This window comes from Amblyomma maculatum, chromosome 3 (genome assembly GCF_055883805.1).
Source record: "Amblyomma maculatum isolate TAMU_Amacu chromosome 3, ASM5588380v1, whole genome shotgun sequence".
Lineage (NCBI taxonomy): Eukaryota > Metazoa > Arthropoda > Arachnida > Ixodida > Ixodidae > Amblyomma > Amblyomma maculatum.
Genome location: NC_139346.1, coordinates 43,882,803 through 43,910,592, shown reverse-complemented (window position 1 = coordinate 43,910,592; position 27,790 = coordinate 43,882,803). Strand labels below are relative to the sequence as shown.

The 27,790-nt window shown below is 44.9% G+C and overlaps 1 pseudogene; it reads right to left on the bottom strand.

The window, feature by feature from the left end:
- Positions 1 to 21,279: 21,279 nt before the first annotated feature.
- LOC146194662 (uncharacterized) overlaps positions 21,280 to 27,790 on the bottom strand; it is a 57,321-nt pseudogene continuing 50,810 nt past the window's right edge.

Sequence of the window (27,790 nt, the reverse complement as noted above, 5' to 3'; positions counted from 1 at the left end):
AAATAAGCAGCATGAAATATAAACGACCCCGCATAATAAAGAACGATATGAACATAACACACATTCCGTAATCTTCAAGTGTTTCGCAAAAGAACGGAATTGATATTTATTTTTGAAAAAGTTTTGAATTGGACCTGCCACACTCGACAAAAAATCCCGCGGGTATTGTGATTAATGTAATCAGTAAAAACGCTATTCTTTATTAAATAATGACGACTTGGTTTATAGACCCCTATCACTGAACAGTGGCATGTATTTTGAAATTGCTGACGATTTTGACTACCGGGAGTTCATCAAAGGTCATTAAAATCGTACAGTAAATGGGCGCTTATACATTCCGACCGCATTCAAGCCGGGCCGAAATCGAACCTGTGGGTTGCAAAGGCATTGAGTAGCTTGTTCCATTGACGAGGATTAACATCAGGAGCTATCCAAAAATACAATCACTGTTATCTTTATTAGCCTGCATTTCTGAAGGAGACAACAGAGGATAGAAATAATTCTCGCATTCAAAGAAAATAAGCCTCCCCCCCCCTCCCCCCTACACGCAAAAATTTCATCCCGACGATGGTATGCGCACTCGTCCGTTACAGAAAAGGCGCAAGCATAAAAGTCAGCAGGGCATGGAAGGAAATTTACGTTTCTTCTTTTATTGCTCGCGTATCTTGCCTTTGCTTTACTGCTCCCACTCTTGGCCTTTCAATTTTTGTTCTGTATTTTCGTAATGTTTTGTACTTATCTACTCTGTGCTCAGTCCAATCTCTGAAGGAGTGAACAAACAGGGAAGAACAATTTTAATCTACGAAAGAGAGTGCGATAATTCACGGGCCCCCAGTTCAAGAAATCTGATTGCGTTCTTCGGCAGCTATTATACTTCAATCTCAGTTATTCGCAGCACTGCGACTATGTTCGGGGGGTTCTCCGCCGGTAAACACCGTACATCATCGCATTTACGTTGCCGTTTCACGGCCGGTCGGGGACCTCGCTAAACTCAGATTGCACAAGCAGAGATAAGGCAAGTAGGAAAAGCAAAGTGAGTGGCGTGCCCTCGTAGCGTTCGTTGTAGGGTTAATGGCATCGTATTCGATCGAAGCGACAACACGATATTATGTCTCCTCTATTTTAACGCGTTAGTGTTAGAGCAAACGTTAAAAACAAACTCCGATGCAATCTGGCGAAGGTCAAAATACCATAACTATGTGACCTCATGCGGGTAGGTAAAGCATCACCAATGATCATAAGGCACAACAACCAAGGCGCCGCTACGCAATTCCTTAGTGATCTGCTGAGTTATGTCGTTACGTAATTGAACTTGAATGAAAAACTGATTACCTGTGCTTATAAGTTATATACATGACTGCGACATCGTTATGACGCATGAGAATGCAAATTAAATAAATTTGATGAAGTAATCCGTTGGGGATGAAAGGTGTTACCTTTCAGTCCTATAGACCATCGAGACGCATTATTTGAACCTGGGTTCCAAAAAGCAGTGTGGCTCGTGGTAAATAAAATACCATTAAAATTGTATTAAAAAAACATTATCAGTAACTGGAAGTGATATCCGAAGGTATAGCAGCTTAAGGAACCATTTAACTCACCTTAATGCGCAGCTTAAAATAACGCTAATAACGCCCCCCCCCCCCCCCCTTTCGTATAAACATTTCCCTGATACCGTTGCAGCTAACAGATGAGTTCGATAGATTTTCTCATTTTTATTTACGTCAAAAACTGCACACGCTCTTCCCTACTGTAATCCTGACATGCATGCTTCGATATTATTGAACAGGAGGCCCGAGAGATACCAGAAGCATTGCGCTATTTTTAGAAACGCGAAGGATTCGTCCATACAATGCAGTACTAGGGGACAGAACTGTTTATATCTTTGTTTCCATTTCTTTTATCACTGGTTGTTTTGTGAGGTCACCCCACATCCTTCATAGAAAGTCAACGTTGACATAGGGGATTGTGTAGACAAAAGCGCGCGGATGTAGTGTTGTTATGCACTTGAGGATTTTAACATACAATCACACCGCACAATACAGAAACACATTGCGTTTTGCCTGTTCTCTGCCATTTTCAACAGTTCTTTTAAAGCAGTTTCTGAGTAGTATTTACGGACTTGAGTAGGCTCCTTGCAGATGCCTCTGAGAAAAATATTGATATTTTTCGGGAACAAAACGGGAGTGCCTGGCTCTCGTTTGGGCCGTTGGAAAATTCAGACCCTACTTGTTTGGCCGACCCTTCACTGTAATTACCGATCACCACGCCTTATGTTCGCTCTCTTCCCTCAAAGATCCCGCTGGCCGCCTCGGCCGCTGGGCACTGCGCTCGCAAGAGTATACCTTTTCCGTTGTATACAAATCCGGTCGGCTTCACCAGGATGCAGACTGTCTGTCCCGTTATCCCGTCGACCCCCCTTCCTCTACTGACCATGAGTCGGACCCCTGTGTCTTCTCTATATCGGACTTTTCCCACATAGCCGACGAACAGCGATTGGACCCAACCCTCAGTTCTCTTATCGACCGCCTCCGCACACACAGCCGCGACTCTTCCCTCGCCCTGTTCTTCCTTCATGGGAATACGCTATACCGCCGCAACATGCGACCTGCTGGCGCTGAGCACTTGCTGGTCGTTCCCCAACGCCTACGCTCTGCCGTTCTCGAGCAAATGCACGACGCCCCTACAGCTGGTCATCTTGGCCTCTCACGCCCATACGACCGCTTGCGCCGGCGTTTCTTCTGGCCTGGACTCTACCGCTCTGTCCAACGTTAGGTAGCCGCTTGCGACCTCTGTCAACGCCGGAAGAAACCCCCTGTGGTACCACCTGGACCCCTGCAGCCGATTGCTATCCCGACTGAGCCATTTTCTCGTGTTGGCCTTGACCTCCTAGGGCCCTTCCCCGAGTCCTTGTCAGGAAACAAATGGATCGCTGTGGCCACCGATTATGCCACGCGGTACGTGATCACTCGCGCCATTTCAACCAGCTGCGCCACAGACGTTGCTGACTTCCTTTTGTACGACGTCATACTACACCATGGTGCTCCCCGTCACTACTTACCGACCGTGGCCGCTGTTTCCTCTCCCGAGTTGTTGAGGAAATACTTCGTTCTTGCTCCGTTCGGCACAAGTTCACCACTGCGTATCACCCTCAGACGAACGGCCTTACGGAGCGTCTTAACCGCACACTCACCGACATGCTCGCAATGTAGTACGTATCCGACAGTCATCGCGACTGGGATATTAGTCTGCCATTTGTCACCTTTGCATATAACTCTTCGCGTCATGACACTGCTGGGTACTCTCCATTCTATCTTCTCTTTGGAAGAGACCCCTTACTGCCCTTCGACACTTTGCTTCCCGCCGCTGGCCCCGTCACAGCCTATGCCCGCGATACCATCGCCCGAGCCGACGCTGCTCGCCAGATTGCTCGTCAAAATCTCACCATATCTCAAGAAGCTCAAAAAGCCGCTACAACGCTCACCACCGCGATGTGCACTATCCTCCCGGATCTCTGGTGTTGCTCTGGCTTCCGTGCCGTCGTGTGGGGTTGTGTCAAAAACTTCTGCCCCAATACACAGGTTCTTACCGTGTACTACGCCCAGTGACCGACGTGACCTATGAGATTTCACCGCTCCACCCAAAGTCACCGACTGCTACACCCACTTCCGAATCGTACATGTCGCCCGCCTAAAGCCATATTATTCCCCCTCCACATCGCACGCCTAATACGCACCGGGCCGTTGCCTTTTGCCGAGGGGGGTTGTGTTACCTGGAAACGCGGGACCAAGGTGATGTGCTCACTGACGAAGACGACGACCGAGGAACACGGGCACGACAAAGCGTTGAGAAAGAGGGCGACGCTGACAGAGTGGACACTGCACGGCTACTGAAGTCTCAGCGTCGAGTTCAGCCCATCGCAGTGCTGTTACATAAAGTACATCCCCGTAACAATATATTTCCCTCTCTGTCACATTACCTATCGGCAACGACATCTAGCCCACTATATACCACCGTTCCTAATATAGAGTGCCTTCAAACTATGTGCGTTCAAATACGAAGTATAAACTTGAGACATTACGTTTAGCATCTGATCTACCAGTCTGGTAACTTTAAGCATGTATTTATTCTAGATTCCTTATTAACAACCCTATTGCACATTTCTCGGTTACATAGCTCTCAGTGCTTTCACTTACATGTTTATTTTTGGGTTCTGTTCTCGCTTATTTTCCACCCACGGTAATGCGTAAACGTAGTTACCCCAGCCCTCCACCTTCCTTTGCCATTCGAACCCAATGACTTCATGTACCGTAAATTAATTTTGATTTTAAATAAAGCTTCAATAGTCATTACTGCAATATTGTTTTTGTCGTTCCTTTACATCCTTTGAAGCGACATTCCAACTAGACCAAATAGCTAAACTAATCTAAATATTTTATCCAACAATATTTTTTTAGTTACTAAAATATTTTAGTTGATAGAGAGGACAACTCTATTTGTTGTTTTTTATTTAACATTGCATTAAGATTTATTAAACATATCGCTAAATATGCGCATCACTTAAAAAAAGACAATTATCAAGCGAGCATGGGACGAGGTGCAGGCAAATGTATACGCTAAAACAATTCTTCGTTAGTAACCGCTCTTTCAGCTACGTTGATTGAAATCTCGGCATCTTATCAGTTCAGGTTTTCCTTAGTTAAATATTTAAGTAGTGTAGGACTGACAACACAATAAAATATAACAACCTACTTCGGCAATAAATTTACTAGCATCGTTTCGATTTGGAGGGCGTGGATTAGCATTTCGTCGGCAGCATGGGTGTTTTTCCTCTGCTCCTTAACTATCTTTTCGCCAGAAGTTACGTTTTAAGCTCACATTTATAACCAGCGCAAATCCTATAGAAGGAGTGAGATTCATTAACTTGATGTTGCACTTGCTGCGTGTTTTCGCGTTTTCATTCAATGGTGGGATCTTCTAAACATTACGTCAAGTAGCCTCTAAGAACAATATGCACGCAGTGCAAGGCTGCTAACTGGTGAATTGAATCCACGGCGTCTCATCACTAAACAGCCGTCTGATGCTCTAAACTTGGTTCTCCCAGAGATCACTTTCTCGCAGAAATCCGGGACACCGAAAAGTACCTGCGAGGGACTTGGTCCCTCTTCAAAAATCTCCTGCTTCAAAACTCATAGACGTTTAGACATATAGATACCTAATTCTTTCAAATAACATTAAAGTAGAGCTGCAATTTTTTTCCTCAATTGGATGTGCCCGAAGCTTATGTTGCTAAGGTTTAAAAACAAAACTGAGCAGGAGACAAGACACAGGCCCCTCATCACTCAGCCTTGGAATCTTGGTAAGCTTTTTTGCTTTTATACTTTTATGTTGTTTTTGTATTTTTATGTTTGTTTTGTATGTAGTTTTATGTATAGTGTTTGTATTTTACTTCCGTTGCGTGATGTCCAGTGCATTTATCATTCCTATGACGTGTTATGTTTGCGCTTCATTAACGCCCTGCCTGGACAAATCTGGTCCGCAGTATTGGTAAAAAATTAGACCTATTCCATGTTGGTATTGACGTTCATTGAGTAAAAGCAAAGGGATTCTTAGGGGGCGCTACTATTTACATAAAACCCCACCACACAAGAATTGAAAAACGAAAAAAAATAAAATGATCATTTGAGGAATCTTGAAGAAATTTATACTGGCCTTCCTGAGCGCGTCCTATTCGGGGGTGCTTACAGTGGCACAGTTCTAGGGTCTGAGGGACAGTCTGACAGGGCTCTTGTGTGTTAGGAATGGTGCGGTTCATTTTATTTTACCGCCTCAACAGGATAGTATTCTTCAGGTGCTACCTGGGGATTCCTGTAGTGACGCCGCATTCGAAGTGACGTCGATTACGCATGTACGCTTGACCGTTGGCAGCTGTAAATGTATACCTCCGTAGCTCTGGGCGTACTTGCGTTATGACTGCATCCACACTGACTGGTCCTTCTATAGTGAGGGCAGATGTCGAGCATGCTAGTCTGCGTGTTTGCGCTGTGCCTGCTGCCTTGCTTGAAGTTTTTTTCCGGAGCTCCTTGTACAGGTAGTGCGGTAACAAAGTACTGGGATAGTCTGGAATAAACGTTCTGATACTTCCCATAAGCATCTCTGCTGTTGATAGCAGGCTATTCATCAGAGATACTGTGTGGTTCAGTAGTACCACTGTGAGTTCCTTGCCTTCGGACAGCGCTTTTGCAATTGTTGCCTTTATGGTCTGGTTGGTTCTCTCAGCTTGTTCATTTGAGCGAGGGAAAAGCGGTGATGTGGGTTTGTGGACAATGTCCCATTTCTTGTTGAAATTTATAATCTCGGTGGAGTCTAATGGAGAGCCTTGATCACTCACAACTTCTGAATGTATGCCAAAGGATGCACATATATCCTTGAGTACTGTGATCACTGATGCGGCTGAGGTTGTTGACATTCTCTTGATCTCCACAAACTTTGAATAGTAGTCAACTAAGACAAAATAAGTAGCATTACTGTCGTAGATGTCATCTGCCAAGAATTCTCCATTGCACGTATTGGTAGTTCTCTGTCAAGGAGGGGATCTAGCTGGTTAGCTCGTTGATGGCTTTGGCAGACCTCGCAATTAGATATTGTGACGTCTCGATAGAACGCCAAGGAGGGCCTAAAGATAGGACGGTTTGAATGGTCGACCAGAACGAGTCTAGCACTCAAGCTTCCTTCTCTTCCAGGCTCACGCTTGTGGTCCCAGTCGTCTTTGGCAAGGTATTCTACGCGGCATACACCCCCCTCCTCAGGAGGCATCATCCCGATGAGAACAAAAGGAAGTAGGAGGTCAAGGTCAGTCCGAGTTGTAGGGCGGGCTTCACACGTACAACGTGGACGACGTCGGCTTGTTGCTGGCGTCGCTTTGATGTCGACTTCCCGTCTGGCACCACCTCATAACTGATGTCGTTTAAACGTCGCTGAAGAACATAGGGCAAGAGGTATCGCCGCAACGGCGGCGAATAAGTGTCCAGACCCACACTTTGCCGTCACGTTTGCACATTACATGTCGGTGTGTATGATTTTTGCGTCGCGCATCATGCTCTTGCTCATTTTGTATCCGAACACGCGCTAGTTGTCGAGCTTCCTCTGCACACTGAGCGAATTCCTTGGCGTCCTGTTTGAGATCTTCGGTGTCGACATACGGGAGCAAGATTGCGTACAGCATAGTTGTTACTGGTCACCCGAGAAGAAGGCTGAATGGTGTCATGCGAGTGGTGTCTTGATGTGCCGTATTGTAGGCGAACGTATCGTAGGGAAGAAATTCGTCCCAATTTTTGTGAGTCACGTCGACGTACATGGAAAACATGTCTGCGATGATCTTATTGAGGCGTTCCGTCTACCCATTGGTTTGAGGACGATAGGCTGTAGTTTTACGTTGACTGGCACCACTGAGGCGGACAACGGTCTCCAAATTTTTAGGCCATAAATGCAGTTCCTCGGTCAGTTGTAATGGGTGCCGGAGCGTCATGCATTAGGACAGTGTTCTCAAAAAAGAACCGAGCTGCTTCGGCGGCGGTATTCATTGGCAGAGCCTTGGTCTCCGCTTAGCTGTTTAGATTATCGGTGGTGACAATTATCCATTTATTCCTGGCTGTAGACGTCGGAGATGGCCCCAGGAGGCCCATTCTAATTTGCTTAAAAGGTGTCGTTGGCATCTGAAGAAGGTCGAGTAAGCTGGCTGGTTTTACAGGGGGTGATTTACGGCACTGGCAGTCTATGCATGTACATACATAGTGCTTACAATGTCGCCGGCAATTGTTGGCAATAGTATCCGTGCTGCACTCTAGCCAACGTGCTTGTGTAGCCTCATAAATAAAAAGTCTAGCGCAAATAACATAGACGCAGACATAGGAGTACATAAGACGAGCGCTGTTGAGGAGTTGTGGAGCTGTTGACGTTGATGTTGAGGAGCTATTTTATTCTATTCCTCAAGCAGAGCTGTTAGACGCAGTAAAAGAGCGGATTGAAGGTGTGGATGCTGTCAAATTTCAGAATAGCAGCGGGGTTTCAGTAAATGACTTTGTAGCCTTAGTTAAATGTTACCTTTCATCCACCTACATTTGTTTTAACGATAAGTTGTTCGTACAGAAGGATGGTATTTGTATAGCCTCGTGCATAGCTCCCATACTTAGTGAAATTTTTTAGGTCAATTTGACAAGCATGTCGCAGCGTTCTTAGAAAACGAAAAGGTGTTGTCAAGTGCTTTAGGTATGTTGATGATTTTATTGTGTTTGTGAACACTGCTAATGAGTGCGAAAAGCCACAAGTTGTAAAAAAGGGTTTTAGATATTTTCGGTGGATGTTCAGCAAACTTAGGTTCACACATGAAATTCCTATGAATGGTTGTCTCCAGTTCCTCGAACTATGTTTGTACTTTGGTACGGAGCACATCTGCTGGTCGTACCAGCCACGCACAAAAAAGAAATTTTGCCGTATAATTCTGCACATTCTAAATTGGTTAAACGGGGCTTTGCGAAAAGTTGCCTGCGGGGTGCTCTTGAAAGGTCATGTGAGCGTAAAATTGAGGGCCGTTTACAGATTCAAGTGCACCGGTTGCAGAAGGCCGGTTTTCCTGAGGACACAGTGACGGCTGTGGCGGAATGCCTCCTGAAAGACGTCAGGGCTTTCATGCCAGGCGACAAAAGACTCAAAACGCTGAGGCATGCAGCCATTCCTTACGTGCTTCAGTTATCGCACCGACTGAAAAAGGTTGGAGAGAAGTGCGGTGTGGACGTTTTGTGCACCGCCCCCGAAAAGCTGGTGCGCATGTGCAAAGCCGTTAATGAGGACAGGAAGCCGATCTGCACCAAAAAACTCGAGCGCAAGTTTGTATCCTGCATTGCCGGCGTCGTTTACCGCATACCTCTCTCCTGCGGTAGATGCTACGTAGGCAGTCTGGTCGCTGCCTTAATGATCGATTACGAGAGCACTGCTCGGTGGTGGATTAATTGGTGGGGGCGGCCATTTGGCCAATAATTGTAAGCGTTGCGGGTGCGTGCCGGCGTTTGATGCCACGTGTGTGCTTGGTAGAGGAGGCACAAGGTTAGGGCGTGAGATATGTGAAATATATCACATTAGCACGGAAGGCGATAAGTGTGTCAGTGCGCCTTCAATCACCCTTTCAGAAAAAGAAAAAGTGTACCTAAGGAACAGTTTGCCCCCTTTGGATCAGTTTTTGATCGTTGGTTTTGACTAGAGTGCGCCTGTGCCACCAAGTACTTTTATGTTCCCCTTTATGGCAGTAAATCCTAAGTTGATGTTTAGCGCTCGTCCTGTGTACTCCTATGTCTATGTCTATGTTATTTGCGCTAGTGTTTTTATTTATGATGACACACCAACTAGCCCAGCTTTCTGCTTTGTGTGTAGCCTAGGTGACCGGCGGTTGGCTCGTCGTGGCGTGCTTTCAAAACTGCACTACGGAGATTCGATAGGAAGGCGAGTAGATGGCTGTTTCCCCTAGAACAGAAGTTTTTGCAAAGTGCGTTGAAGCGAATAAAGAACGAAAAGATTACTCATGCGAAAATCGTAGGCACTACCGTTGTTCGCTTCTCCAAGAAAGGGTCCTTTAAGTACGTCAGCCAACAGAGAGAGAGAAAGAGAGTGATGGTCGCTAATGACTTGAAAGGGGTGAGCGTAAAAGTAAGGGCGGAACTTCACAACCGCCCACACCACTGCAAGGCATCCTTTTTCCGTGGCCGAGCAGCTCGCTTCGGTTTGATATAGGGTCCTGCTGTCGTAAGCAATTACATTTTCCACACCATCCTGGCGCTGCACAACACAGCACCTAAACACACGTTACTGGCATCCGTATGAAGCAGTGAAGGCGCGTCATCATCAAAATGCGCAGGACAGTTGGTGACTGCAGACGCCTCCGCAGCTCATTAAAAGCTTAGTGCTGTTCTTCACCTTAGCGAAAGGCAGCGTTGTCGAGTGTCAGTGAAGTTAGTGGGCAGGCAATTCGCGAGAAGCCAGTAAAAAATCGGCAGTATTAGACGCAAAAACCCAGAAGCGCCGCTACGTCTTTTTGTCCGCAGGTGTTGGGAACTTGGCGACTGCGGAGAGCTCTTCAGGATCAGGCCGGATACCTTCTTGGCTAATGACGTGGCCTATGAATGGCAGCTCCTCGTAACGGAAGTGGCACTTCTCGGATTTTAGTGTGAGGCCCGCAGATCGTATCACCTGAAACAAAGCTAGCAAATAGCGTTGATGCTCTTCAATTGTGGCCGAAAACACGACACGTCGTCAAAATACACCAGATATCTTCGCCACTTAAGTCCCGAGAGCACAGTGTCCCTCAGTCTAAATTTTGCTGGTGCCGAGAATAAACCGTACGGAAAGACCTTAATCTCATACAATCCGTCGGGAGGGCCGAATGCTGTCTTCTCCCGATCTCTCTTATATACTTCAATCTGCCAATATCCACATTTCAACTCCATTGATGAGAAGTAACGTACATTTCGTGTGCGATCAAGGGAATCGTCGATTCGAGGAAGATGGTACATGCCTTTTTTGGTCACTTGGTTGAGCTTTCGGCAGTCTATCCAAAATCGTAAGCTGCCGTCCTTCTTATAACAAGTATCATGGGGGAAGCCCAGGGACTCTGTGATGGATGGATAACGTCGTCTTTGATAATTTAGGCAACCTGGCCCTGAATGGCTTCACGTTCTTTCGGAGCCACACGGTGAGGATTTTGTCGAATCGGGCGAACAGAGCCATGCGTGATAATCAGATATTTTGTCTAAAGTGTTTGGCAGACCCGCGATTCTTAAGCGGAACAGCCTCGAAATGATCTATGATTTCCAAAAGGTGGTCCTGTTCCGAAGAAGAGAAATTTGGGCTCACATTGGTGATGGGTAAGGGTGTCTTGTACACTAATCCTTCCTGATACAGTAAGAAGCAGTGCTGCGCATTTGGTAGGCTGTCAAAAAAGGCCACAGTTGTGCATTTCGGAATTTGCTGACGCTCGTCGCTGAAGTTTGTCAGCAGTACTTTGTCTGTCCACTGGTCAAGCTGACTAGCCCTCGAGCTATAGAAACACCTCGGCTGAGCGCCAGGGTGACTGCCCGTTCGGCAACGCCATCGCCGGTATGCGCCACGTCGCACTTCACTTCGACAAGAGAGCATGATCACAGAGGCAATGTCACCTTCTCATTCGCGACACGTAAGGGCATCAGTGGTACTTCCGCATACCCAAGGTATCAATTATTCTTGTTGAAGGCAACGACGCTGCCCCAAATGCTGATTGCAGCCCCATGAAGACGTACAAAGTTCATGCCCAAGGTGAGGTCTTTGCAACAGTCAGGGAGAATAAGGAAACTACCAACAAACACCGTGTTTCCTATTCCTATCCGGCCAGTACACTTCCCTGTCGATGCCAGTAGCTTATCTCCAGCACTTCTTATTACTAGATCAGTCTATTCGCTTTTTACTTTGCGCAGCGTGTCAGCCAGTTTCAGGTTAATAATGGAGAAATCAGCCCCGGTATCCACCCGAGCATGTACTTCCAGCCTATCAATAGAAGCGGCGAGGTCAGCGCTAACAACATTATCTGGGTTGCTCTCTTTCGGTAGTTGCGGCGGAAGTGCGGCAAGGTCGGCGCTGTCAGCTTCGTCGTCGTCGGGGCTGTTCATCTGGTGCGGCATTTCCGGTAGTAGTGCGGCAATGTCAATGTTAACAGCGGCGTCAGAAGCACGGGTTGTTGCCGGCAATTGCGGCGGTGGTGAAGGTTTTGACACTCTTCGACTGGTTGCAACCTTTACCTTTTACCTTTTATTATTCCTCTCAGAATATGACGGAAAAAATGTAAAAGAAAGAGAGAGGGAGCCCGGACCAGCAAAGCTTTGCCAGGCTTAATCCAATTTAAGATAAAAGAAAAGGAGCTGAACGCCCAAAATAAAAAAAAATAATTTAGAAGAAAAAAAACATGGACATAAAAATGTAAAAAAATGTACATTAAAGATACAAAAGGAAAAAAAGATCACAACTGCCTAGTTACAATAGATAGATATATGAAATGGAAAAAGGATAAAGAAAGAAAGAAAAAGTGAAAGAAAAGCACAAAAAGATAAAGAAGTCCAGGAAAGAAGGAAGCAGAGAAGAAAATGTCCGTGGGTAGCCAGAAACTTCAAAAGAAGAGAGAACAGAAATATAAAAACTGTGCATTAAGGATTAGCCAATTCGCAAAAAATATAACTTTAAAGTGAATATGCGAAACACACTTCAGCCTAGAAAAAATAAATATATGTATATAAAGCGGTTACCAAAGTCTGCAATGAAATGAGAAAAAATAGTATTGAAAAACGTCGCGAATACGAAACTAATGGAGGCACAAAGAAACACAAAACATCACGCATAAAATCCTTGACAGCTTGAGAAGACGTCCATTACAATGAAATTATAGAATAAAATTCTGTCCGAATCGGTTGGGAGAAAGCTGTACATTACGTACACACAAAAAAAGAAAAAACTGAATTCTGAAATCTGAAAATATAATATACCGGTCTATGGAAAATAATTAAGGAAACATGAAAATGGAAAATGCGGATAAATGTATACATAAAAATTGGCCACAAAGAGGTGAACAGAGAAAGGAAAAGTGATAGTAATTACATTAGTAAATACCAAATGACAGATTTAAAAGGAAAAGAAAACAGAAAAGAAAAAGACAGAAGAAAAATGTTATGCAATACAGCTGATATCAGAAAATAGTCCAGTTCTGCATAAGAAAGAGGAAGACAGCAGATGCGCTGTAAAGGGCATGTCCATAAGAGCCTTTGTCGATCTCTTGGGCTCAAGCCTTGGTGAAGAAAGGTGCGTGGTGTCGGTATGACTCTGCCGCAATAAGGCAAATCCGTCAGGCGGGAGTGACTCAGACCTCCACAACGTATTCATGTATTGCTCAGGCAAGTGAACACAGTGCCTCATAAGAGCATAGCCGTTCGGCATAAGTGGCTGAAAACTCCACGCCATAGTGTTGCACCTAAATGCGAGCATAGCGGGCATGCCCAAAGCACTCATGCTCAACAAAGGAGCACGGAGCCCTCCCCTGAGCAGAGCGTGGTAAGGGGTCTTCAGGACCCTCCGGCAAGACCCTCGCCCCTCCCACAGTCGGGCTCAAGCACAGGATCAACGGGTCTCCGCTGGTGCTGGTGAACAACAGAAGCAGAAAATAGGCTGCAGCAAATATGCCAGCCACGTCGTGGATAATGTCCAGACAGCTTGCCAGACGAAGCAAACAGAGAAGTTGCATAACACATTCTGCTAGGAACCGAAGGATGGATACAGATAAAAATAACAGAAGACAAACAACCTGAGAACAAACACCAAACGTATATACATAAACCGCATTTTCCAACAAAAGAGTTCCTAATTATTCAAATTATAAATGGAAGAACAAAATTGAGGGTGTAATGCAAATTACAAACAAAACTATTACCCTATTAGCCGCAACCTCTCCTCGCGAGGATGCGGCTGTTAATTTCCCCGACGTGAGCTCGGGGACCGCCGTCCGCTAACGTCAGCAATGCTACGACGCATCGGCGAAGAATAATGCGGTGGCGATGAGGAGGAGTGCGGCGGAAGCCGGGGATTCGGTTTCCCTGCTGACCGTAGGGTCGTCCTCGATTTGGGTTGAGTCAGCGTTGAAGTGATGACGAGCAGAAGCAGCCGGAAAGGCTTGCCCCTCTTCATGGTAGCGACAGTGGCGACACACATGGCCAGGTTGTCCGCAGTGGAAATGGAGTGGTCGCCTGTCATAACAGTGCCACCTGTCAGTTTGGCGTGGTTTAGAGCGCCTGGAAGGCGCTCACTGAGGCTCCTGGAATAATCGCGTCTCCTGACAGCTCAGTGAGCTCCGTGGGACGGGGTTTGGAGGCGGGCTAAGAAGGACTGCGGCATAGCTCTCGGACTGCAGCTCGTGCTAAGGTGCAGGAATGTTGGCTGTGTAGCTGACCGGTTGTGGAGCGTGGTATGGTTCGGAAATGGCTGCCGCATTGTCGACGTGGTGAGACTCGTGGCATGTTGCAAACGATGATAGGGAGTACAGAAGTTCATTCCTCACAGCTTCTATGGGCCTCTGATGACTGCCCCTTCGTAGCCGTAATTCGCTGCAACGCCTCAAGGACAATTTCTCGAATGAGATCTCGAAGAGTGGTCCTATCAGTTGCTGTCGCCGCCGCCATAGTCGCCGGAGCACAGTTGACAGGTCAGTTGCACTGGTGGCACCGATCTTGGAGGGCTCGCCCTATAGCAGTAGCGTCATTAACGAACTCACTCAGGGTTTTAAGAAAATTACGTACCCAGCCGGAAAACACGTGCTCTTTGATACCGTGTATGAGATGCCGTAGCTTCCTTGGCTCACTCATATCAGGGTCGACACGGCGAAGAAGACGAGCCATAATATCCACAAACATAGGCACGCTATCATTCGGCTTCTGGACGTGAACTTCTAACAAGCGGAGCGCTTTGTCTCATCGATGAGTTTATTATTTATTATTTTATTACAAATACCTCACCAAAGCGTCTCACAAAGTTCTCGCAAAAGCGTCTACCAGCTGGCGGCGGAAGTCATTCCATGTGGATAAGCTGGCCTCGTGGTTTTTAAACCAAGTTCTAGCATTATCTTGAAGGGAAAAATAAACATTGCAAAGCTTCTGGTCTGCGCCCCACTGATTGATCTTGGCCACTCACTCAAACTGGTCGATTCAGTTTTCCACATCTTTCAACGCGTCTCCGCGAAAGCCCTCTGGCACTTTTTGTGATTTGAAGAGTCACCGGCATAGGGTTGGGATATGCCATGGCTTGGGAGACCTGACAAACTTCGGCGTTTCATGAGTCGCTTGACAGATTGCTGTACTCCGTGTCTAGGCCTAGAAGGCTGCGGCTAGCGTGATGGACAGGTGTGTCGATGTCTGGGATCCCCTGTGCACTGCTAGAAGAAATGTTATACATACTCAGCACGCTCCACCAGTGTTGTGCCTCGATAGAACGCCAATGAGGGCCTAACGGTAGGACCGTTTTAATGGTCGACCAGACCGAGTCTTGCGCTCAAGGGTCCTTCTGTTCCAGGCTCGCGCTTGTGGTCCCAGTCGTCATCTTTAGAGTCATATTCTATGCAACAGTAGCTTCTCCTTAATCTCCTGGTTTATTCCGGGCCATTAGATAAACTAGGGAGCTGTGTTCTTGCATGAGACAATGCCTCGACGGGTTATGTGGAGCTTGGAGAGCGTTTCCTTCTGGCATGTCTGGGGCACGTCAAGTCCTTCACCATAACACACAAAACTATCAGTTGTGCATAGCTTACGCTTGATGGAGTAGTAGGGCTTTCCTCTTTTGATAACTTTTGAAATCTTGTCAAGTCAGTCCTTCTGAATGCATGTGGCTACACGTTAGAGTGTGCTATCAGTAGCTTTGCTGTTTGTTATCTCCGCTCGCTTCGCGTTTGAAGCTGGCACCAATTTACATGCCATAACCTGATTCTCTTGGTCAGAGGTCTTAATGGTGACTGCTGCATCAGGGGCCCAAGATAGCATGTTCGCAACTGTCAGATATTTATTAAATATGTACACCAACTTCACAGTGCCAACTTTCTGCCACAAGTGACACCAATAAGACGAAGCTTACAGTCGGTCAAGTCTAACGTACCTTACATACAATGAATCGTGTACGATACGATATTGACAGAGCCGCTGCTGTACCATTCTTGTTTGCAGATTCACTCGAAAAGATTTTGGGCGTGTGCTACATGCTGACCTTCTTCGCGTAGTTTCTTTTTCGATGAGATAAACTAGCAACGTCTCACAGTCCCTTCGTCAGTAAAGATATTCGAGCACCAATCGCCTGACCCAGCGGATTTGACTTTACGCGATACATGCTCGATCATTGGTTGACAGCGCAAGCAACGTAACGGAACAGAAGTGAATAGGACGACACAATGAGCGCACACTTTCTACTGTGTTTCCGTCATGTTGTTTAAGCTGTTAGAGTAAAATGAATTACCAACAAGCCCCATCTGCTGTTCTGGCTTGATGGAAGAACGCTTCCGGAATAAATCATGCGCTTGCCCTGAAGCTTACTTCATCGGAGGAGCTCACTCACCAGAATCATTTACGTATGCCTTATCGTTCACTACATACCTGACAAAAGTGTTTACAATAAAGCATCAATTTTCTCGTCTCATTGTGACGCACAAATAATCATCACTTCAATTTTTTTAATAAAACGCTAGCGCAATTCAATCGTGTTGAAAGGGACATACATTGACCAGGTAGGCGACTGCAACGTTTGTCCCCGTTGAAATTCATCAGCTCTGATAAGAAGACTATGCACACTCTCAGTTGTGGCAGTTTTCTTTGTGCTATCAAAGTCCGAGGTAAGATATCAGTTTCAGCAGGCGCTTCATCTGTCTTCGAGAGTAGTGCTCTGGTGTGTTTGCAATGATGTCTCTACTCTTCTTGGAAGGCTTTTGCCAGCGCACGTGAAAACCTTCGCGGAAAAAATGTCCCCGAAAACATCAGCTCGGAAAAATCGTACCCAGAAGAAATGTCTCCTGCTTGAGCGGCTCCTAGGAGAAAATGCCCCCCCCCCCCCCTAAAATATTTCGGCCTTCGAACACTACCTTCCAAATTTCTCTTTAAAAAAACGGAACAATGTATTGTAGTGTGCTGGAATAGATGTAACCATTCTATAGGGTATCGGTCCTTTGGATGCCTGATTGTAGCCTTGAGTAACCGCTCGCAAGAGAAAGTGCTACTGAATCACTCTCGCCGATCTTTGAGTGACGAGGGTTAGCCGTCCTGGTGTCCATGGTGCAGAATTCTAGCTGCTTTACCAGTGGTGACGGAGAGGCATTATTGGGAAAATCGAGATGGCCACCCTGAAGCAACATTCCCAGAGTCCACCGCCAAACCCGGTCTTCAGAGTGCAAACAAGACAAAGACGAGGCCACAGTGCAGGTAAAGACATGAAACGCCACACTGCCCCTACCGAGCATTTGTAAAGCAGAAATGTTGAAGCGCAGAATGATTAAGATACTCCCCTGCTCTCGGTCATTTTTGTCCGTTGTCCTTTTTGTTTTTGTTCTTTTAGTGAACGCCCCCGTATCAGCATTCAATATAGAGACTCGACAGATAGAATCATAGTCTACCTTTTTTAGCACAATGAGGAGCTACAGCACGTGTAACAAGAAGGCATACCAAGATACTTTGTTGGGCGAGTTGGTACTTATTCATCATTAATATAAATAGCGCGAACACGAAGACAAAGGACAATATAAAAGAACGCCACAGTACAAGCGCTGACTCACAACTAAGCCTAAGCCCTTTACTCCAAGGCCCAGAAAAAAACAAACATGAAAGAAAACGAAACACTCACGTGAAACAACCCCTGGGTTCACCTGCTGCACAAAAGTGCACTTAAAAAAGACACCTCTTTGCTTAAAAGAGCAAGAGAAGTCTTGCTGACACACTTATTGTCCGTTGAAATAAAATACGATTCCACTATCTCTCTCGTCATATTCTCTTTGTGGCGATACAAAATCCTAACCTTGTCAAACTTAGGAACGCACTTCTTCTCCTTCTTCATTATTTCACATGACTGGCAATGGGATACCAGAAACCTTTTGTCCTTTCCACTTTCCAAGTTGTTCCGGTGTTCCTGTAATCATTTAATAATACATCGTCCTGTTTGTCCTATATAACTGGCTCCACAAGAGAGTGGAAGCCTGTACACAACACCTGTCTTGCATCCAACATATGGGTTTTTATGTTTCACCCCGCATTCTTGCTTCTTCGCTACAGTATTTACAGTATTCGGTTACAGTATTTAGATCTATTGAATCAATTCGGTGATGATCATGTTTGTTGGGAATACAACCCGAGATCGATGAAGCCGTTCAGTCAGTTCAGTCGTTCAGTCGTGTCCGACTCTTCGTGACCCTATGGACCATGTCACGCAACGCTTTCCGGTCTCTCACTATCTTCCTAACATCACATAACTTCATCTGCAGTGCCTCGAGGATGCCACCTAACCATCGCGTTCGCTGCCTACCCCTTCTCCGGCGACCCTCAACCTTTCCCAACATCAAATGAAGCCGTTGCTAAGCTCCAATTTGGGGCATTCCAAATTAGTGAAGAATGGGATGATCAACACATGCTTATTAAATGCGTTGGAGAAATCTTGTTACCACGCCATGGGCAAGAGTTTTGAAAGACAAGTGAGAAGAATTGCAAAGGTCGGTTATCGGGAGTCGGTTATTATTGAGGCCAGTTGCCGGGTACTTAAGAGCCTTAAATTGAACGCACAGATTGAAATCCCTGCCCAGCATGGGTGAGAGGAAGAGGGAGGTTGCAGTGGTACCGTATGTGCACAGAATTTCGCATGGCCTCAAAAATGTAGGCAAGAGGTATAGTTTTGACGTCGCATCGACCGCTCCGCTCAAGATGAAGAGGATCTGTCCGGCTATTCAAAGGGAAAGAGAAGCGAAGAAGCAAGAATGCGGGGTGAAACATAAAAACCCATATGTTGGATGCAAGACAGGTGTTGTGTACAAGCTTCCACTCTCTTGTGGAGCCAGTTATATAGGACAAACAGGACGATGTATTAATAAGAGATTACAGGAACACCGGAACAACTTGGAAAGTGGAAAGGACAAAACGTTTCTGGTATCACATTGCCAGTCATATGAAATAATGAAGGAGAAGAAGTGCGTTCCTAAGTTTGACAAGGTTAGGATTTTGTATCGCCACAAAGAGAAGATGACGAGAGAGATAGTGGAATTGTATTTTATTTCAACGGACAATAAGTGTGTCAGCAAGACTTCTCTTGCTCTTTCAAGCAAAGAGGTGTCTTTTTTAAGTGAATTTTTGTGCAGCAGGTGAACCCAGGGGTTGTTTCACGTGACTGTTTCGTTTTCTTCACGTTTGTTTTTTCTGGGCCTTGGAGTAAAGGGCTTAGGCTTAGTTGTGAGTCAGCGCTTGTACTGTGGCTTTCTTTTATCTTGTCCTTTGTCTTCGTGTTCACGCTGTTTATATATTGATAAGGAACAAGAAGGCATGTTGAGAAACAAAAAAATAGAAATCAGGTTCGAGTCAACGTTAAAAAAGCAGACGCAAGGTCAAATAAGCAAACGGGCTCAACACTATGTGTCCTCTTGTTAATTCATCAGATAAAAGCGCGCTTGCGGCCGTTTTTCACGCTATATTAAGTGAAACACCTATTTTCCAACCAATTCATCCCTTAGAAGCCGAGCCCTAGGCCAGGCCAAATATGGAGGTCTCGATACATATAATTGCACCCATTTGGTGAAATTTTCTCCTACTTTGCAAAAAGACACTTTTTGTCTGGAGATGTCTGTTCAAGCGACGTCTGTTCCAACGACGTATGTTCCGGCGGATATTTTTTCCGGGGTCGTTTTTACCGGAACTCGGGCATTTGTCTGTTAAGTGTCCATGGTCAAGAATAATGGCCGCTGGGAGCACGGCTTTGCTAAAGCCGACAAGCCGGGTTGGTGTTTCCTGAACGTAGTAGGTACGCGCATAACATTTTCACGCCACGCCCAGGGCATTTTCTAGAGTTTTGACTGAGAGGTGAACTGGTCGCATTTCGTGAATTTGGAAGCTCCGCGTTCAAATCGAGACTGTCACGGGGGGGAGGGGGGGACAGCAGCAGCAGGACTACCGCTTCGAGCTGCGGCAATGGTCAGCAGGAAGGATGCAGAATTCCAGCGTCATTTCCGCACATGCTGTGCGCTGAAGCAGGGCGATCACTGGACATAATGCTAAATGGTTATCGGGCCGACATAGGCAAAAGCTCCCCGAAAGCAGTTTTCCAGCATTCAATCATAAAAACCATAAGTTTGATAACATGACATTATTTATTTCCAGTGAGGCTATAAAACTTCAAGGGACAAGCAGAACAGTGAGGTAAATAAAAGGGGTGTACTTCGCACAAAAAGACACTGAGAGGAGAGAAAACAAAAACGCAAGGAATAGGGAATACTGCCCTTGTTGCGTTCCCTGTTCGTCCTTGTTTCTTTGTGCACAGTACCTCCCTTTTTTACCATGATTGACCGACCAGCCCAAAAACAAAGGCTTTTAAAATATGGGGAGGCATATCTGATCAATAAATTCAGAACACTGCAATCAACGAGAGTTAATATATAGGAAGGATATTATAATAAATTCCCTGTGGGCGCTTATTGTACACTTAATTCGCAGCACTTGTATAATATTCAGCCGCGCCCCTCCTCCTTCCCTTCTGTTTAGCATAATCTCCGGGCGTGTTCCCAAACATGGTTCTTCTTCTTCTCCCTCGTTGTAAATTCTTTCCTCTCACTCCTTTCTTTTTCCTTGAATCCTTCTCTTGAGGCAATATCACGCGTAAAATATAGCGTGCTGTGACTTTTTATTATTCTGTTTTTTCTCCCTATCTTGTTTTCTCTGAAGGCTCATGATAAAGGTTCACCTGCAGCTGTATTGTTAGCAGGTCCGCTTAGAGTACCTGTCTCCTTCCAAGAAACAGGTGTCAGCATTCAACCTTTCATATAATGACATACTCTATCTTTCATTGTAGCTTTCCCCAACTGCGGCCCCTTTTTATTTTATTTTTCAGGTCGCATGATCACCGGTTGAAGGCTTAGAATTTCATACCCAAGGAAACAGTATTTAGTTTCTTGCCCTGCTTTTTCATCCCACCCTTGCCTCCCCCCCATCTCTACCTGGCTTTTCGTCCTCGGAAGGAAAAGCGTGTATAAAACCCGCTTGTAATAATTGCGCTGCCATGACGAAGAGAAGTCTTCTTTTCGAAACACGACTCGGCTTTCGAGCTGGCGCTATACCCTTCAATCCTTGCTCAGTGCTCTTTCACATTGCAAAAAAGACGCAATTCCTCGCCCTTGCGAAGTGCACGCTACTACTTGCGATGTATCGAGCTTTGATCTGGGAAACAACTGTTCATTGACTGCCATGCAGCAGCACTTCATGGCATTGCAGGCAAGTCATACGTGCAATGACTACTATACTGATGCTACTAAGTCAACTCTAGCCTCATGTGCGCCACATAGACACTTTAGTTTTCACAACAAACGTTGTTAAGCAAACACAGAAGAAAACTCACTTCCAAATATTATGGTATCCTGTTAGCCGGAAAGCTAATCGGAGAAAATATTGTAAGGTAACGCGAAGGTCGGGCTTTGCGGATCAGGTTTTATTGAGACCTGAAGCCCTAGTCGCACACTTGTATCGAACCACACTTCCGCGATGACGATGGGTATCTACAAGAGAGAGAAGGATGAAGATGAAGCAGCAGGTTCAGCCGCGTGGAAGATGAAGCGCCACACAATGCTCACACTATGTATATCTGCCATTTTCACAGACTTCATAAGCATTTCAACCTCGCCATCCACTTGGGAAGTGAGTGGGCAATTTTAAAAAATTCAGTCTAAATTCCCCTTTTCAAACAATCTCATGTCGGCTAAGAAATTCAAAAACCTCTCATTACATTATGCGGGATACCCGATCACCGTTACAACTATAGAAAGAGAAAGCTGATAGACTCACTTTGTCAACTGGTCATCGAGATGCAGCAGACTGTAAGGAAAAATTCATACTTGCACTTCAAGCCATGCATTAGCAACTACAATCCGATTACAACCACAAGAATAGTGGAGCGTAGCTGGCGGGCATAAACTACACACCATAACCCAAGAATAGGATTGTATATAAGAGAAAAACGATACTGATTTAAAAACAGCAGCTTTGTGTAGAATGAGAACAAGACACATACATTCATGTTCAAGCAAACGCTTCTGCATCCTTAGGTTCATACGTGGGAACCGGCTCATTTACAGATGTTTAAATTATGGGCGAGAGACTAGAAACAGGAAAAAAGGGATCATTTTGGTGGGTGACACATAGATGAATTTCAAACACATCCATCTATCTTTCTTGATGAGTGCAAAACGTTTGCTTTGATAATGGTTCTCAAATCTTTTATCAGAAACAGGGTCTTATTACATGTCTTACCGACGTGAACATAGACCCATCGTTTATTCCTGAGTAGAAGGCGGAGCTTTCTTTTTCTGCAACGCATCACGAGCCTTACTATACTTACCCTGGCAAGAATCGTGTCTTCAATATCCCAACTGTTTAAAGCCTATACTTGCCTCTTAGTTCTTGCATATCTGAATACACAACACGATTGATTTATTCGCCCAATACATTATTGTTTTATCTCTAGAATGACTTCACTACCGGCACAATGTATTGACCTGAGCTAACCTTTTATCTTGTGGTTTTGGCGCTATTTGGCGTAAAATGCTATCGCGCTATTTTAGACCTAATATACACATTCCCTACCACTTGTAACGGTGAATGAACAAGCGTGAATAACTGCTGCCGAGACGATCATTTAAAAATAAATACTAGTCAAAACCAACTTCCATGATTTTTCAATCGCAATAATAACTTACAACACACAGCTTAGCTCTGCCTAAACACTTGCGTTTTCTACCCTCTACTTAGTCCCCTTTCTTGATATTATTTTTTAAAATCATTTAGAATTTCACGAACACGCTAAGTTTCTTGCGTCGAAAATGGCTTTTGGTCCACGCGTTTTAATTCAAAATATGCATTACGTTCAGCCAGAAATCATCAGCTCAGTATATTACTATTTTATACAGACGCACCTTACCTATTGCTTATCATACATACTTCACGCATGTTTCCTGTCCATGTGCAGAAACAAGCTGTGCGCCTTACAACATTCCGCCCCCCAAAAGCTTCTGTCGCACCCTGTCGCCTGGGCATTCTTCCTTTATCCCTACAACTGAACCATAAATTTGGAGCACTAATTTTTCGTGCCCACAATAATAATATAATTCTGGATAGTTTTTCTTCGACGCATTTATGCAAATGAAGTAATACAAGTTTTGCTGACAACTTGCTCCTGCTAGTAATCTATACTAATTCAGAAAACAGAACGCTTACTTCTCCAATATTTCTTTATGGAATTCATTGCCTTTTTCAACTGTATCACATAACAATACACCATAAATTCAAAAATCATTGAAAAATTTTTTATTGGTAAACCTCATCAATTGAGGGATAATAATTCTTGGTTTCTCTCTGTTCTCGTTGTATAATTGTGTATGTTCTCATTTTGTATTCTGCTCACCCTTATTGTAACTTTATTTCTGTTCGTTTCATTCTCTTATCTTTTGATATCCTTCTGTTTTATCTTAACTGAATAAATTATAGTGTCTTCCTCACAGTTATGCTCTGAAAGAAACATCATAAATGTGTAAGGTCATGTTACTTTTTCCCGCGTTGTCAATTTGCTGCAGAATTTATGTTAAATATACCACGTATTTTTTGACGGGAGGTATCCCTGACAGGGTAACTTCTGGACCTCTTCAAGAATAAATTTATTACTGTAACTTGAAGCGCACTTCAATAAATCTTATACCTTCGTCCTGTTTAAATCACGATACACGCAGCGCAATGCTTTCAGTTGCTTAGCAAGGTAATGTCATCAATGAATCATTAAAAAAGAAGTGAAGGACAATGCGGAGACCTTCTTTATACCCAACATCCTTACAAATTAGACGTATATTAATTGGTAGGCGACATTGAGCATGAATGATATGGCGCCGGAAGATGAGCCTCCCAAATTAGAAGCCGTCGCACATGTTACTGGGGTTGAACAAAGGGCGATTCCTAGTAGCTCCAGGACGAACGAAGCGGCTGGGATAAAGCCAAAAGGACGCTCAGTTGTGGTTGTGTCGGGAAGCGACCGGAAACTCCGATGTTGCAAGGCGATATATCACATAGCACCATGGAATGTAAGATCTATGACGCAAGGTAAACTGGATGTCGTCAATCGAGAAATGGACAGATTGAACATTGATATCTTGGATATCAGCGAGCTCAAGTGGACAGGAATGGGAGAATTTATTTCCCGCGACCATTATGTATTTTATTGTGGGCACGAATCCAGGAGACGGAATGGGGTCGCTCTCATAATAACCAGACGAATTAGCAAAGCAGTGCTAAGGTACAACCCCAAAAACTACCGAATGATTTCACTTCGGATCCAAGGCCACCCTTTCAACATAACAGTTATTTAAGTCTATGCACCAACCACTACTGCTGAAGAAGCTGACGTTTAGAGATTTTATGCTGACGTGCCTTTTAAACCGCACTCCATTATCAGACGTCCTTTTTCTCATAGGAGACAGGAATGCTAAGGTGGGGAGTGAAGAAATATCTGGAATTACAGGCAAGTTCGTTCTTGGTGAGCCAAATGAAGCTGGGCAGAGGCTAGTAGTGTTTTGTCAAGAAAACAACCTGACCATAGCGAATAATCACTTTCAACAGCACAAGAGGCACCTGTACACATGAACTTCACCGGACGGTCTGTACAGGAATCAGATTGATTATATTCTTGCCCGGCAGAGATGGAGAAGCGCTATACAAGCAGTAAAAACAAGGCCATGGGCTGATTGTGGCACCAATCGTCAGCTTCTTGTCACCAAATTTAAGCTTTGATTGAGGAAAACGCAGAAAACTAGAAGGCCTTTCAGGTATGATCTGAATCAAATCCCATCACAATATGCTGTGGAAGTGAGGAATCGATTTCAAGAATTTGATGTACAAGACAGAGACCCTGAAGAGATGTGGACTGATGTTGATGATATAATCTAAGAAGTTGCTACTAAGGTAGTTCCAAAGCAAAAGAAATGCAAGAGATGAAACTGGTTATCTGAAGAGGCTTTGGAAATTATTGAGGAAAGGAGGATGGCAAACGTTATGGGGGAAAGAGAAAGATGCAAGGTTCTCAATGCGAATTTTCAGAAAATAGCAAGAAGATATAAGAATGCCTCCCTGAGCATACAGTGCCAAGCAGTTGAGGAGGACAGCCAATTGAGGAACACAAAAGCTCTGTATAAGAGAATCAAATATATCAAAGGAAGCTTCTGTGCTAAGCCGGGCGTGATAAAGGACAAACGAGGCAGGGACCTCACTGAAGCCTCAAAGATAAAGAAGTGGTGGCAGGAATACACAGAACTGTACAATAAGGACCCGGATGGGCAAACCCAACATAAGACGGTTGTGATTACTGATCTCGAGCTGGGCATCCTGAAGAATGAAGATGAATGGGCCTTATCCAGCCTTGTTAAAAACAAAGTTAGCGGAACTGATGGCATTCAAGCTGAGTTGCTTCAAAACCACATTCATGAAGACGCTGTTAACGTTCTGTATACATTATGTCAGCAAATTTGGACAACCCTGCAGTAGCCACAGGATTGGGGGAGGTCAGTTTACATCCCCACCCCAAAGAAAGGCAGTGCCAAAGATTGTTCCAAATACCGCACGATCGCGCTTATTTCGCATGCTAGTAAGGTGGTGATAAAAATCTTCCAAGGTAGGTCGCAGCAGTATGTGGATCGGGAGCTTCCGAACGTGCAAGCTGGATATCGCAAGGGCAGAGGAACTAGAAACCAGACTGCCAACCTTTGCTGGATCATGGAAAAAGCAAGAGTTCCAGAAACCCATGTACTTCTGATTTATTGATTAATTGATTATGCGAAAGCGTTTGACTGCGTAATTACAGCAGATTGCGGCAAGCTCTCCAAGAGATGGGAGTTCCAATTCACTTCATCTTTCTCCTCAAGAACCTGTAAGAAGGGCAAGAGGCCACCGTCAGAACTGGGCATGGTCTTACTGATTGGTTTCTGATTGAAAAAGAAGTGAGATAAGGCTGCATACTGTCGCCCTGCCTATTAAACCTATATGTTGAGTGCATCATGTGGAAGGCCGGTCTGGACGAGTCTTCAGCTGGAGTGAAGATTGCTGGGAAACGTATAAACGACCTTAGATATGCAGATGATACCACTTTAATGGCAGAAAGTGAAATGGAACTCAAGAGACTTCTGATGCACGTACAAGAAGTGAGTGAGAAGTTTGGGCTTAAATTGAAGATTAAGAAGAGAAAGTTCATGGCGACTTGCCCTACCATGTCCTGGAGCATCAAGGGACAAGAATTGGAAGCTGTGACCGATTTTCTCTTCTTGAGCTCCAAGATTACCCCAGAAGGAGACTGCAGCCATGAAATCAGGAGACGCCCGCTTCTGGGAAAGAGAGCCATGGCTAGCCTTGACCGCCTAGTAAAAAGTAGAGACATTACACTGCCAACCAAGATCCGTATAACACGTGCTATGGTCATTCCAGTTGTGATGCTTGGATGCGAGAGTTGGACTGTGAAGAAGGCTGACCGCCGAAGAATTGACGCGTTTGAATTGTGGTGCTGGCTGAGACTCTTGAGAGTTCTTTGGACTGCCAGAAGATCACATCAGTCGATATTGTCGACCATAAACCCTGACTGCTCATTGGAGGGTCAAATTCTAAAGTTAAAGCTCAGCTACGTTTGTGATCTGATGAGAAGAGAGATCGTTGGAGAAAGATTTGATGTTGGGAAAGGTTAAGGGTCACCGGAGAAGGGGTAGGCAGCGGACGCGATGGTTGAATGGCATCCTCGAGGCGCTGCAGATGAAGTTATGTGATGTTAGGAAGATAGTGAGAGACCGGAAAGCGTGGCGTGATATGGTCCATAGAGTCACAAAGAGGCGGACACGACTGAACGACTGAACTGAACTGAACTGAGGCGACATTGCCAGACGGAGATTGGTTAGCGGATCACGTGCTGCCATGCCACAAGGGGCATATGGCAGGAGCTAGAAACTAGGGCTTCCCCTTTGAAACGTGGCGGTGAGACGGGAATCTAACCCGTAAGGATTGTTGCACACCAATTAAGTCACATTTCTCCCGAGGCCACTCGCGCATGTTCATAAGCTTAGTTACATCATAGTTTATAGTTCTATTGGGTGGAACAATCGTAGGTTTTCACTGTATACTAATAGAAAGGTGTGACAATTTAGAGGCATTAATTAAGCGACTGGTAATCAAGCGAGCGACAAACATGTATGCGAGTGCGGTTCCTGAATTGAAGCCGAGCCAGTAACCCTAAAATGTTGTACACATATTTAAATACGGGTCTTAAGTGGTGATAATTTAAGCCCGAATTACTTCTGCAATTTGGTACCATTATAACTGTAATACGGCTCAGAATCCAACTTAATCATATGCGTTCTTGTCATTTATGAACTTTCGATATACGGACTGGTAAAGTTCAATAACTGGATCGATAATCTAAATAAGCATTGTCGAGCAGGCGTTACTAAGCCTGCTTGCTCCTAATATTTATTGAACACTGTTATGGGTTTTCCGGACTTGATTAGAAAGTCTTTAGTTAATATCATGCAGGAAACGGAGTAACGTGATCTGTCTGTACTTGATGCCGCCCATTTCTTCAACTGATACGCTCTTAAGTGATGATTCCTAGGTAGTCGCTCCATTTTCAATTTTGTTAGGCCTCCCGCGGCAATGGTTAAGGCGCTAGACGGATGTACCCAAGGATATGCGGCTGAATCTTAGGAGCAGTGGCCGATTTTCAATGGAGGAGAAAAGCAAGCCGTTCAGTTGCTGTGTGATGACAGTGGACGTTAAAGAACCAAAAGGGTCAATATTTCCAGAGCCCTCTATGTACGCCGTCTCTCATAGTCTGAGTCCACTTGGCATAAATCATTCTAAACCAAATTTTTATTATGCTTCCTGTTTTGATTCCTGCTAGTTTGACAAGAATCTTAACCTGCTGTTTCGTGTACTTGATAATTTGT